Here is an 11,949-nt window from a genome sequence, read left to right as displayed (position 1 = left end):
GTGGACCAGCTTGCAAAGCCAGACTCTTGTTTGTCTCCATGGGGCCTTCTATTTCCGAAACCTGCCAGCGCTGTCCCTCCTTGAACCCTAATATCATTCACCTCTCATTAGACATTTAGCACATACTTTTTTTATTTTATGGAATGTTTTGTGCGTATGTGAATTCTTTGCCCCACAGGAATTAAGTTTTTTGAGTAGTTTATAGTAATAAACATATGTTTAACTGATATTTATTTTCAACTCCTTTTATTGTTCCATGCCCATTTTCATGACCGGTTAGCATAGCTCAAGAAATCACTTGGCTGGAGCAATTTCATCACAGGACCTCCTGGATTGTAGCTCCTGTATCCAGATCCAAGAGGTAGGTGATCAGTGATCTCCTCCAGCCTGAGTTTGCCTTCTTAGAAGGGCAAGAGGCAACTGTGCCCCCCCTCCCCCATATGAACTGTATTCATGTGTCACTCTTGACATCTGGAGGCAAAGACAAAATATTTTCTGGGAAGAAAGTCAGACTTCATCAGATTCTATTTTCGTCCCCAAATCAACAGTTTCTGTGTTTAATTAAGAAGAAAATAGAGACACTGCGCAGATGAGTTAAGACCGAGCTGACATAGCCTCCTGGTGTTATATTAAGAAACACTCATGGATCCTTGCTCCAAAATGACAAAACTGCTCCCAGAATGTGAAATGCAACAAGCTGACTAATTCTTCATTTAGAGATATGAATTCATTGGTAATGCATGAACGGCAAACTTAATCCAGTTAAAGTTCAGTATTCTAAGACTTTAAAATAGTGGTCGAAATGATAAAGCCCTCCTCACATTGCTCCTGGGCCTTATTATGCACCCTTATAATTACACTTTGCATACTTTTCATGAGCACATGGACGTGTGAAAAACTTTATATTTGGAGCCAGGAGTCCTAGATGATAGTTCAGGCCAGTCTACTTAACTAGGTATACGGCTGTATTGTGTTCCTTAACTTCTCTCAGCTCTAAAACTTTATTCTAAGGAAAGAGATGCTGGACTAGATGGGCCCTGAAACTCCTCAAGCTGTATTATTCAACACTGTGGATATCAGAGTAGAATCTTGAAGCCGAGGTTTCTTCTTCCTTTTCCCTAAGATGTACCGTTCTCTACAACAAGCACTCTATTCTGATCTTACTTCCTTGCCTTCCTTTTCTACCTCCCAAGCTCAACCTCGTTCTGAAAAGTCACTGTCTTGCTAAATGGAAGAAATAAGCCAAGCCATTTATCCTGAAAATATCCAGCTGATGTGAGATTTTGGCCTATAGTACATACTAATTAAATTGAGAAACATTTGAGATTAAAAAAAAAAAACTTACTAATTAAGTGACAAATACTCTTCTCAAATTGTTCCTTTGTGCGTTTCGAGAATTAACAATACGATCAGACTACAGTGGTCCAATGCCACTATGGATGTGACTTGAAGATGCAGCTTCTGTTTTCCATCATGACTTTGTGGGTTGTTATTTTGTTGTTGTTTTATGGGAACTGTGCTCTAAGGAAGATACTGGGTCTTGCAATTTGTCTGTGTAAAATAATTAAAATGAGTTTGTGGAGTCTTGCAAGCTCTGCACACAACTCAATGGTACATTTAATGGTGCATTGCCTAGCCTCTGACACAGGCATGTGTTTTGATTAGATTTCTTTAATCGTTTACTAGAAATGAGGAACATAAAGTCAGTTTGGGTTTTGATGATGTCCATATGTTGAACACTTTTGAACTGGGTGATAATAATGCCTCTTGGGTATGGAACTAACGCATCTGATAGACTAAGTTCAAAGGAGATGAATGCCCTGAAGTCCCAGGAGAGGTAAAACAGAAATGTGGCTTCTCTTTCTTTCTGCCTTGAAAGTTAAGATGGCCAAGAGAACAGTCTTTAAAACGACTGTGAATTTTTTACATTTGGATTTGGTGACTTGCTTTTCTTCATTCTTTCTTCTTCTGTCATGCCTTCACCCACCTCCCATCCTGTCCTAAAGCTTCACAGAGCAGTCCCATGCCATCAATCTGTCCTGAGTGGGGTTCGGAGGAGAGAGAAGTGCTGCCCGAGAGGTGGACACTTGAAGGAATGACAGGGAGATATCAGGAGTTAGCAGTGAGGCAAGAAACGGCTGATGGCAATCTGTTGTCCCTGGGTATGCTCTTACCCAACAGTGAAGTTCAAGCTTCAAAGAGTGAAGCCCTTGTTCCTGGGAGGGCACCTAGCAAGTGTCCAGGTCTCTGTCCGTCCCTGATTTAGCCACAGTTACCCCTTTGGAAAAGAAGGAATTAACATTCCCTGAAATTGCATCACTTCTATAGCATGAGGCCATTGGATAAATTTGAACAGTCTGGTAATGCAGTCCTTTCCCAATACATATGTGCTTTTTATTTTACCCTAAAATCAGCTTCCAACATTACGGGAAGGGATATATACATGATCCCTTCTAAACATTAAACATCTTTTCCTCATGATGGCTATAAACATAATTACCTTGACACTGATGCCTTGGTTTTTTGGTCAGTGCAGGCAGTAAACATAAATGTCTTTTAAAATAGTGATAGCCATTAAGCTTCCATAACTTTACCAACAGGTTCCATCTAAATCGTGAGATCCAGTGAACATTGAAATACATTCTATTCTCCTCCTCTAACTTTATCCTAGTGCTTTTTATAATAATGCATTGTCTTATTTACTTTTGGAGATACAACAATTTCTGATCAATTTGTTTTTATCTTGATACTTGGGGGGAAACCCTACGAGGGAGCATGGTGTGTATTTCAGTACCCTCCCCCATTATCCCTCATGCTTCAAACCTGATCATGTCCTGTTTGCATTAATTTATTCATTTATTCATCCACCTCTTCAAAAACATTTATCATAATACTGATAACAACAACCATAACAGGTACAATGTCTGCGTACCTAACTTGTACCACTGTGTTTGAAATTAAAGAAACAAAGAGGAATCATTCACAGTTTCTGTCCTTAAAAAACTTGAAGTCTAATGGAGGTGACATCTGCATAGACAGTAATACTGACATTTTTTTATGAGAAATAACTAAAACACTTAGGGACAGAGTAGCGGTATTTAGCCCAGCCCCAGGATCCAGCAGTTTTTTTGGAGTGAATGATGTTATTTAGAACTCCCGCAGTGCCAGATTCAAGGTTTTGATATTTGGGACTGAACAGTGATTAAAAATACATTTTTTTTTTTTTCTCATGGAACTTGCAGACTCTTGGGGAAAGAGACTGGCGAGCAGGCAGGTAAGCCTCTGTTTGTAGGTGCTATATAGCTAGCCCATTAGGTTAAGTACCAATCCCAGCTTAAAGTGGAGAGTCAAAGAGGGCTTGTCTAAGAAGGGACATCTAAGCTCAGGCCCCAAGAATCAATAGGACTCTAAGCCCAGTTGGGAAGATGAGCGGAAGAGCAGAAAGGAGGAAAGTTCATTGCAAGTGTCGAGAAGCAAGCGTCAGAGGACAGTGAAGTCATTTTCAGCAAACTTCAAAGTCATGTTAGAATTCTTCATGGCTGAAGTCTGAAATGCAAAACAAAGAATAGGCTGAATTGGTAAACCTGTATGGTCGTGAGGCAGATTACAAAATGACTTGTACGTTATTTCAAGATGCTTAGACTGCATCATGAGGACAAAGACAATTATAGAAGGTTTTCTTAAAAGATGAGTAACGCAATTAGTATGTATTAAAATACTTTGTCCTGTTATAGCTAAATTTAAGCTAGAATCCGGTCCCCAGTTTTTCCTCAAGTTCATGCTTTGGACTGACTCCCACAGCTCTGTTCTTTAGCTGTGGGTTCTTCATGCCACTGCCGCAGAGGGGTTTGTGGAAAATGCATGATTATGAAGGTTTTCTTTCCTTTCCAGCTTTGAAAGTTATTTTTCTTAGGCATCTAAAATGAAAAATCAGGCTCTATTTTAGAAAGTATGTTCAGATAGTTTCTCCTTCTCGGTTATCATATGTGTAGGGGAAGAATTTCTTTTCTGAATTGGTTGTTAGACCGCCGAAGAGCCCTGTGAAGACATAGGGTAGAGGGACATACTTCCCATGTCCCCAGTCACACAAGCAAGTTGAATGCTCTGGGAGATTGCTGTAGGAAGAAGACAACGCTGCCCAACATTAACCATGTTTCTACGCTTCTGCAAACCGCTAGTGGACACGCCTCATTCTGGACAACTTGATAATATGCCTGAGTCCCGTGCCTTGGCATTCTGCATTCCCTCATCATTTCCACTCCTGAGTAGAAGACCTCCTCCTGAGGGCTGCACTTTTAAACACAAACCAACCAGTTTGGAGTCTACACTCCTCCCAAAAAACCCTTATAGGGCTCTCACACTCTGGACCACTATACATTTGCCCTAATTGCCTCCGGTCCTGGTGCCAGACAACTAAGAACAGCTCCTGTGCCCTGGAGCCTGCTGATGTTATTCAAACTAGCCAGTCCTAAATCTGCAAACTCTACTCACCTCTTCCTTTCCATGGAAACCGTACAAAAGGAGCCTGTCCACAGCCTCTCCCTCTGCCTCATGAGCAGCCCAGTGATTCCCCACGTGGTCCCCCAAGCATGGCATGTACTCCCTTTCTTGGCATCTGTAAGTATAATCAACTATGATTTTGACAGCAGTTGTCTCCTGATCTAGTGGCCCGCCTTACCTCAATAATAATAAAACCAATTAAAACATACCCTCACGATGAAACCATTCAGTGTGCTCAGGGCTTAGTTTGCCAAAATGCTTTTACACATGACACCCCCTTTGATCATTGCTCTAATCCCCCGAGTGAAGTGGTTCCACTGTGACTCCTCATCTTGCAGAGGAAGAACGGCACCAAACCATCCATTTGTCCTGAGTCACGTGGTGAGGAGGTGGCAGAGCCAGAACTGGAAACCAGATGCCCTGATCTCACACAAGGCTCTGGGTATTATGCCAAGCCAGGCTGTTTCCGGAGGAGTCAGAGCAAATAGGAATTTTTGTGTTATCAGCCCTTGAAAATGAGAGCAAATTGGCATACAGGGCCATCTGAAATAGTGGCATGTCTAATTAATCAAAATATGGTCTATATATAATAAATCTACTTAATTGGATGACAAATGTTTCTGAGTAAATGTTTTTTTCAAGATTCTATTAGTATTCACATGAAAATAATTTATGTGAAATTAATATCATCCAGACATATAAACGTATGATTTAAAAAGTCCTTAAAATGCTTGTTCTCTGAAATAGTGCAGTTATTTCATTGCAGTCCCATTCATTTTATTCATTTCATGGGTAAAACCTTTATTATATAATATGAAGATATACAAATCATGCAAATAAATTTGTTACTTATTCTAAATTAATGAAGAATTGGACAGGCCATTAGATATGACCAAATCCAATTTTCCCTTATTTTTAGATAGAAAAAGAAGGCCCGAGTTTACTGAAATCCCATGTCCAGTTGGTGCTAGATTTAGAACAAGGTGTGATAGTTTGGTTCTGTAAATCTTCATGCCCTCCCTTTGTTAGAATTACACTTTCATGTTGTCTGCTGAGATTTCACGATACCATCCTTCGGAGTGGGCAAAGATCCATTTGTGCTAAGCTTTACCACGTCAAGCTGAAATGTCAGTCTCACAGTTCTGGGCCAAAATGTCAAGACATTTCTCATGTTTCTGATCGCCCCTTTGCATTCCTGTCATTTGCCAAGAGAACACACGAGAAATCGCCACTGGCCCACAAACACCGAGAGGACCCATGGAAGAGGTCTGAATCCAAACTCCAGTCTGGAGCCGAGCCAAGGAGGGATTCAGGCAGCTGTAGACGAGAGTAAGTAAAAAACAAATACTTGTTGTTGTAAGCCACTGAGTTGGGGGGTGCTTTTTTTCAAGGCGTTATTGCAACATTAGCTGACTTATATACTAGGCTATTACTTCCCTGTCTTTCATTTCAAGCTTCTTTTGATTGTACGTATTTCATTTTTATGAATTCATCTTCATTGTATACAATGTTTTCTAAAATGGTATACAGTCTCTCAGGAAAATGTGATCTTCTTTAGTTTATTTTAGGGTTCTTGATCATCTAGTAGTTGAATAAAAACCTGCCAAGTACAAATTATACTGGGAATAACCTAGAATCTTATGTTGAACCAAAAGGTGACTCTTTTCTATCTTATCTATTTAGTCAAGAGCAGCCTGTTTGTAGGATGAGTAGATCACTTATCTACTTTGAATTACTTTTGATCCAAGTCAGGCACCAAAGTCCTCCAAATTATTCTTCAGATACCTTGAATGGTTTCCCCTCCCTATTTCGGTAACCTAATTATAACCCTCATCTTTAGCATATTTGAGAAGTCAGTCCCCTTAGAAAAGAATAATGCTTATTAAAACATCCCTGATAAATGTGTGGAACATTCTAACATGCACACGTGGACAGATTTTTAATTATGGTACCTTATGTTCCTCTTTATTAAACAGTTGTACAAAGAACAAAGCGATTCCACATTTATTACAGTCAGGAAAGGAAATGTTTTACATTTTGAGGGCAGAAAACGAGACTAGGAGAAATTTGCTCAGGGCAGGCTACTAGGAACTGGCCTACTTCAAATCTCATGCCCTTTCCCAAATATGTCATCAAAGTTGAGATGGTAAGCCAGGAGCATTGTGGGAGGAAGAGTATGGGACGGAGCAAGTGGTGGCAAACCTGGGCTTTGTCAGGCAGCATGTGGTTAAGTGAAGACGGCAGCCGCAGGTCCGCTGGTGCAAGCTGGCTCCTCCGCACTGCAACCACTTGGCATTGCTTTCTCTGTGTCCATCAGGGTCAAGTAAGGAAAACAGAATCTACCTCAGGTAATTAAATTGAGAGGAAAAAAAACTTAATGAAAATATTTTACTCTTCGATAAATACATGCTGATCTATTTACAGAAATACTCTGGTTTCTTTGGGGATAAATTCAGGAGGAGATGCAAGTAAGCATTTTATTAATTGACGATGTCCTTCCCTGGAAGGCAAGACACCAAATTGTAGAATAAGCTGAAATTGTCCTTTAAAGGGAATGAAAAAGGAAAGAAAAAAAAAAAAAAAGTTACCACTACCCCCACCCCCCAACAGTCCTGGGTCAGAGGTTAATTTTTTTTAAATCTCCAATAAGCCTGGCCAATGTGGCTCAGTATTTGAGCATCGACCCAGGCACTAAGAGGTCGCCGGTTTGATTCCCAGTCAGGGCACATGCCTCCGTTGTGAGCCTGACCCCCAGTGGGGGCATGGAGGAGGCGGCCAATCGAGACATCAATGTTTCTCTCTCTCACTCCCTCTTCCTTCCTCTCTCTGTAAAATCAATAAAGAAAAAATATGTTTTTTAAAAAATGAAATAAAATCCCCAATGATTCCTAATTGTTTTGAAAGCAGAGGCTTAGAAAGGACTTGCACTGGGCACGTGAAGAAGGTGTGACTTCTGCGTAGTGTTGGGGGAAAGGGCAAAAGTAGGGCTGATGCAGGCAGGCCTCTGTCCGCAGATGCCAAGATGATGTCTGCTGGCAGCCCCTCTGAGCTTCTGGCTGTCACCTGCATTGGATCTGTGTCCAAAAGCAGCAGCCGGGAGCGCCGCAGGATGTCATGACCACCCTGGAACACATCAGCCAGGAGTAATGTGTAGGTGTTCTTGTTTCCCAGCTCTTTGACCTCTCACAGGGGTGCACTCCCAGGAACGTCACAATATTTCCCACAGCCTATTCAAACATGCTGGTGGTAGACAATGTGAATGTTTTCTCCTTCTCAAAGTCATCCCCTACCTCATCCTAGGCTGCTTCGAAGTTTAGCTTCATGACCTTTTAGATGTGATCAGCTATAGTGCTTCCAGGTTAGCTCATATTCATCCTCATAGCTCCACGGCCGGCTCCCCAGGGGTGGCTTCACAGGCCTTGACAGTGAACTTATCATGCAGCTGGGTGTGCAGGTCACAGCTGTGGGGTCTTCCTTGGGCAGTGTCACCAGCAGGTAGCAGGTCCCAGCCTGGTTGTAGGGTAGGGCTTGTGACAGAGCACCCTATAGGCCTCAGGGGGCTCTATGTGCACGGTGACCTTCTCCAAGATCTGGTGGTTGAGCGTGTTTGTGTCGTCAAACTGAAACGCCATGTGGTCAGTGAAGGTGTGTTTGGTGAAGCAGATGACATACTCTGTCCATGACTCAGTGAGGGCCATGGGCTCATGTTAGGACTTGAAGAAGACACTTAGCCCATGGAAGTCTGGTACTGCTGCCAGCTGCTCCTGGAAGATCTCCCAGCTGGCATTTTCGCGGGCTGCTCGGCCTCTGTGATGGGGTGCTTTCTGTTCTCTGCTCTGCAATGATTGTGGTAGCCAGAGGCACAAACTTGAGGTCAAAAGGTTTTTCCGATGGCTCTAGTGTGTAGAGCCCTCTCTAAACCAGGGATGGACATGGTCAAACCGTTTAGGATATAGCCCACATTGTGAGCCTCTTTGAAATGGAAGGTGGCTCAGTCCCAGACTTCTTTGACATTCGTCCATCACACTCCTCTTCGGCAACACCAAGATGCTGGGTAACATTTCTTTATCATGGGCTCCAAACTTGGCCAGACCACTCACAGCACCTTCCCGGACCTCCGTGTGTTCCAAGATCCCTCGCTTATAGAAGAAGCAGATGTACTCGAGGGGTTGCTGTCTTGGGCCCCTCCTGGCCCGGGAGAAGCAGAATATGGGTGGCCAGCACGGTAAACTTGCAGTCCTCAATGAATTCACACAGGGGTGGCAGTCCTGCTGTCTGAGTTCTCCTCAATGATGCTGACGAGTCAGCCCATGATGGCCCACTTATACTCAAAGCCACCCTTTCCCTGCAGCATGGTAAATAAGGCGTTCATGAGGACAGCCTGCTTGCCCAGGTACTTCTGACACAGGGCACTGATGGCCTGGACAACCGCTACCTTGAATTCACTGAGATTTCTGACATGAGAAATCTGTGTCTGTTTCACTAGGTGGTCAGTGCTATGCCCTCTGCCAGCCTTGGGGAGGATGGTGATGGCCATTGCGGCAGTGATGTGATTTGAATCTGTGACCAGGTTTTCTAGGTCTAGATTACAGGCTGTCACTGATGAAGGATGCTTCATGGCAACCTTATTGAGGGTTCAGACAGCGGCATAGCATAAACGGCCTTGGGTGAGCTGTGGAAAAGCTGGGGCACTGGTATAGCCAGGGCCAGCTCTTGGGCCTGCAGAAGCAGCCCTCAGTGAACTCAGACAGTGGGGTGTCAGGGCTGCCGTCCTCCTCCTCCGGCTGCTTGCTGACTGCTCTGATCATCATACAGTAGGCAAAGGGAGACTTGAGGCCATGCCAAGTGAACTTGCTAGTCATCTTATTGACAGCCAGGCGGTCAGTCCTATGCACATGGTACAGGCACCCTGGTGCAAGATAGTGGACCATGATGCTATCACTGGATGCTGCCTCCTGGGCCTCATTCACTGAGTGCTTGACCACGTCAAAGCTGCACTTCAACAGGTGCAGGGAAGACACCAGGGCAGAGCTGGGACACTTGGCCCTTGACTACGGCAGTCTGTTTCATGTCATGCTCAGTAACCAGCCGCACAGGGCTATCAGTGATGTGGCAGAGGGCTCGCGCGGCCCGGCCCCGGCCGTTGTCTTCTTCTCCAGTCATGCCCTTTGTCTGGCTACTGGTGATGATGGTGACATCCACTGTGATGCAAGACATCTCCTTGACTGAGGGCGGATTGTTGGGCTGAAAGAGCTTGGTCATGGCAAACAAGGCCTCAGGCGCTTCAGTGGTTCTTAGGCGTGCCCCTGGTTTATAAGGTAAAGCAGCGGTTCTCAACCTGTGGGTCGCATCCCCTAAGACATATTTCCGATGGTCTTAGGAACCGAGACACCGCTCCTCTATCCGTCTCCAGGCGGGTCCGCCCACGTGCAGATACGGACAACATGGGGAACTGTATGAAAGGGTCGTGGCGTTAGAAAGATTGAGAACCACTGAAAAGGATTCTGGTGAGGACGTGGGCATACTTCCAAGGGTTGGTGGGAGTTTCATTAAATGCATGGCCTCCTGGAGTACTCTTCTTGGTGCTGGGACCTGCGGGAGCCTCCATCCAATTCCTCGTCTTCCCTGTTGAATTTCTTCGGCATGGTGGTGCCGACCGGAGCACAAAACAGCAGTCTTGAGCTGAGCCAGTGCAGCTACCAGTGATTAAAATTTAAAAAGTTGATATAGGGGGTTAGCTATTAGGGTGTTGTAATAGCTGAAAGAATATTAGATGAAAGGAGATGATAAGGTGACCCAGAGAGCAGCAAGAGGAAGATACCACCACCTTCCACAGGTCTGATCAGACACTGAAAGTAGAAATTGAACCAGACCCTAGAGCCACCTGCAAAAGGAAGCTAGGAAGGTGGCGCTGCCCTGAGTCAGCTGGGGTCACAGAGGAGACACAGCAGCTCTAATTGACCACCAGAAACAGAAGAACTGCCTTTGCTTCCTCTTCTTCTTGTTCTACAATTTCTCACCAGTGCGACCCAGGGCAGAAGCTAACCTGAAGCAAGCTGGCAAAGGAAATAAAATTTGCAAGGGTCCATGCTCTGCCACGCAGGGCAGAGCAGAGCAGGGTACAGTCAGGAACCTTAGATCCTTTTTTTTATCCTCACCCGAGGATATTTTTCCATTGATTTTTATATAGAGTGGAAAAGAGAGAGAGAAAAACATTAATGGAGAGAGACGCATTGATTGGTTGCCTTCCGCATGACCCCGACCAGGGCTGGGGGTTAAACCTACAACCCAGGTACATACCCCTGACTGGAATTGAACCTGTGACCCTACAGTCCACAGGCTGACACTCTAACTGCTGAGCCAACCCAGCCAGGGCAGGAATCTTGCACCTTTATGTAGACAAGCAGCAGGTACACACCCTTTCTAGATTGCAGAAACCTCAGGGAAACAAGTTTAAAGGTACTACTTGTGAGCAGTCCGTAGTTTTAGTGGGACTCAGGTTAGGGGGCATGAGCAAGCGGCAGGAGTGACCACTGGAGGTGGGGTGTGGAGCGACAGAGTCACTGAAAGAGGATGTACAGTCTGTTCAGAGACAAACTCTGAGTTTATAGGCTTTATAGTTGCCCATATATAGCAAGTCGTGTACTCAAGTCCCGCAGTTGATTCAAGGGTATTTCTCTCTTGAAAATCTCCCTACCCTCTTTCCTGCTTAACACAGAGCAAGGAAATGGTGTGTGTGTGTGCATGCATGTGTGTGTGTGTACAAAGTCACTCCAATCAGTGGCACACAGTCATGGCAGGGGGCTTGGCCCCAGCCTCACCGGCTGTATCTGATCAGTGAAGAAGACATGAGGTCCATGCACTGGTCCTGCGTGTTTGGCAGCTTCTCCGAAGCTGGAATCCAGTGTACAGAGAACATGCTAGCCAGGGGCACAGGGATGGAATGGAAAAGTACTCCTGAAAATTTGTCTAATTTCTTTCAGATGTCTCCCATCGGCTTGGTTGTTGGCATGCTTTCCTGTTTTCCATTTAGTACCTTTTATAGTCACATCTTCAAATATGAGTGAAGAGTTTTGTTTTTTTTTAAAAGGACGTTACAGATCCATATTTATACATATGCATGTAGAGTACAAGAACTAAACACGTGCATAAAATGCAATTGTATATAAATATATACATATATGTGCTTTTAAGAAAAATACTTGATTAGTTTTTACTTAATTAACTTTGATTTTTCTGTCTTGTTTATCGATGTTTACAGACAAAAACAATAATAAATCATTTGTAAAAATGGCCCAGCCCTTTCCACTGGGAAATACAGCAGTCAGACTTTCTCATAAATTGTGTAGAATAATGTGAATCTATAGTGATTTTTCTCTGATATGTGTGTTTGAAGGAAGAAAATAAAACCACAAGCTTTGCAAGATGAATTTATTGGATGGTGGTGGA

At 43.9% G+C, this 11,949-nt stretch overlaps 1 pseudogene; it reads right to left on the bottom strand.

Moving 5' to 3' along the window:
* Window positions 1–7,839: 7,839 nt before the first annotated feature.
* Window positions 7,840–10,145, bottom strand: LOC118619275 (annotated as a pseudogene).
* Between the last annotated feature and the right edge of the window lie 1,804 nt (window positions 10,146–11,949).

This window comes from Molossus molossus, unplaced genomic scaffold (assembly GCF_014108415.1).
Source record: "Molossus molossus isolate mMolMol1 unplaced genomic scaffold, mMolMol1.p scaffold_m16_p_6, whole genome shotgun sequence".
NCBI lineage: Eukaryota > Metazoa > Chordata > Mammalia > Chiroptera > Molossidae > Molossus > Molossus molossus.
Note: the sequence above shows the minus strand (reverse complement) of the source record. Positions and strands in the feature narration are given on the sequence as shown.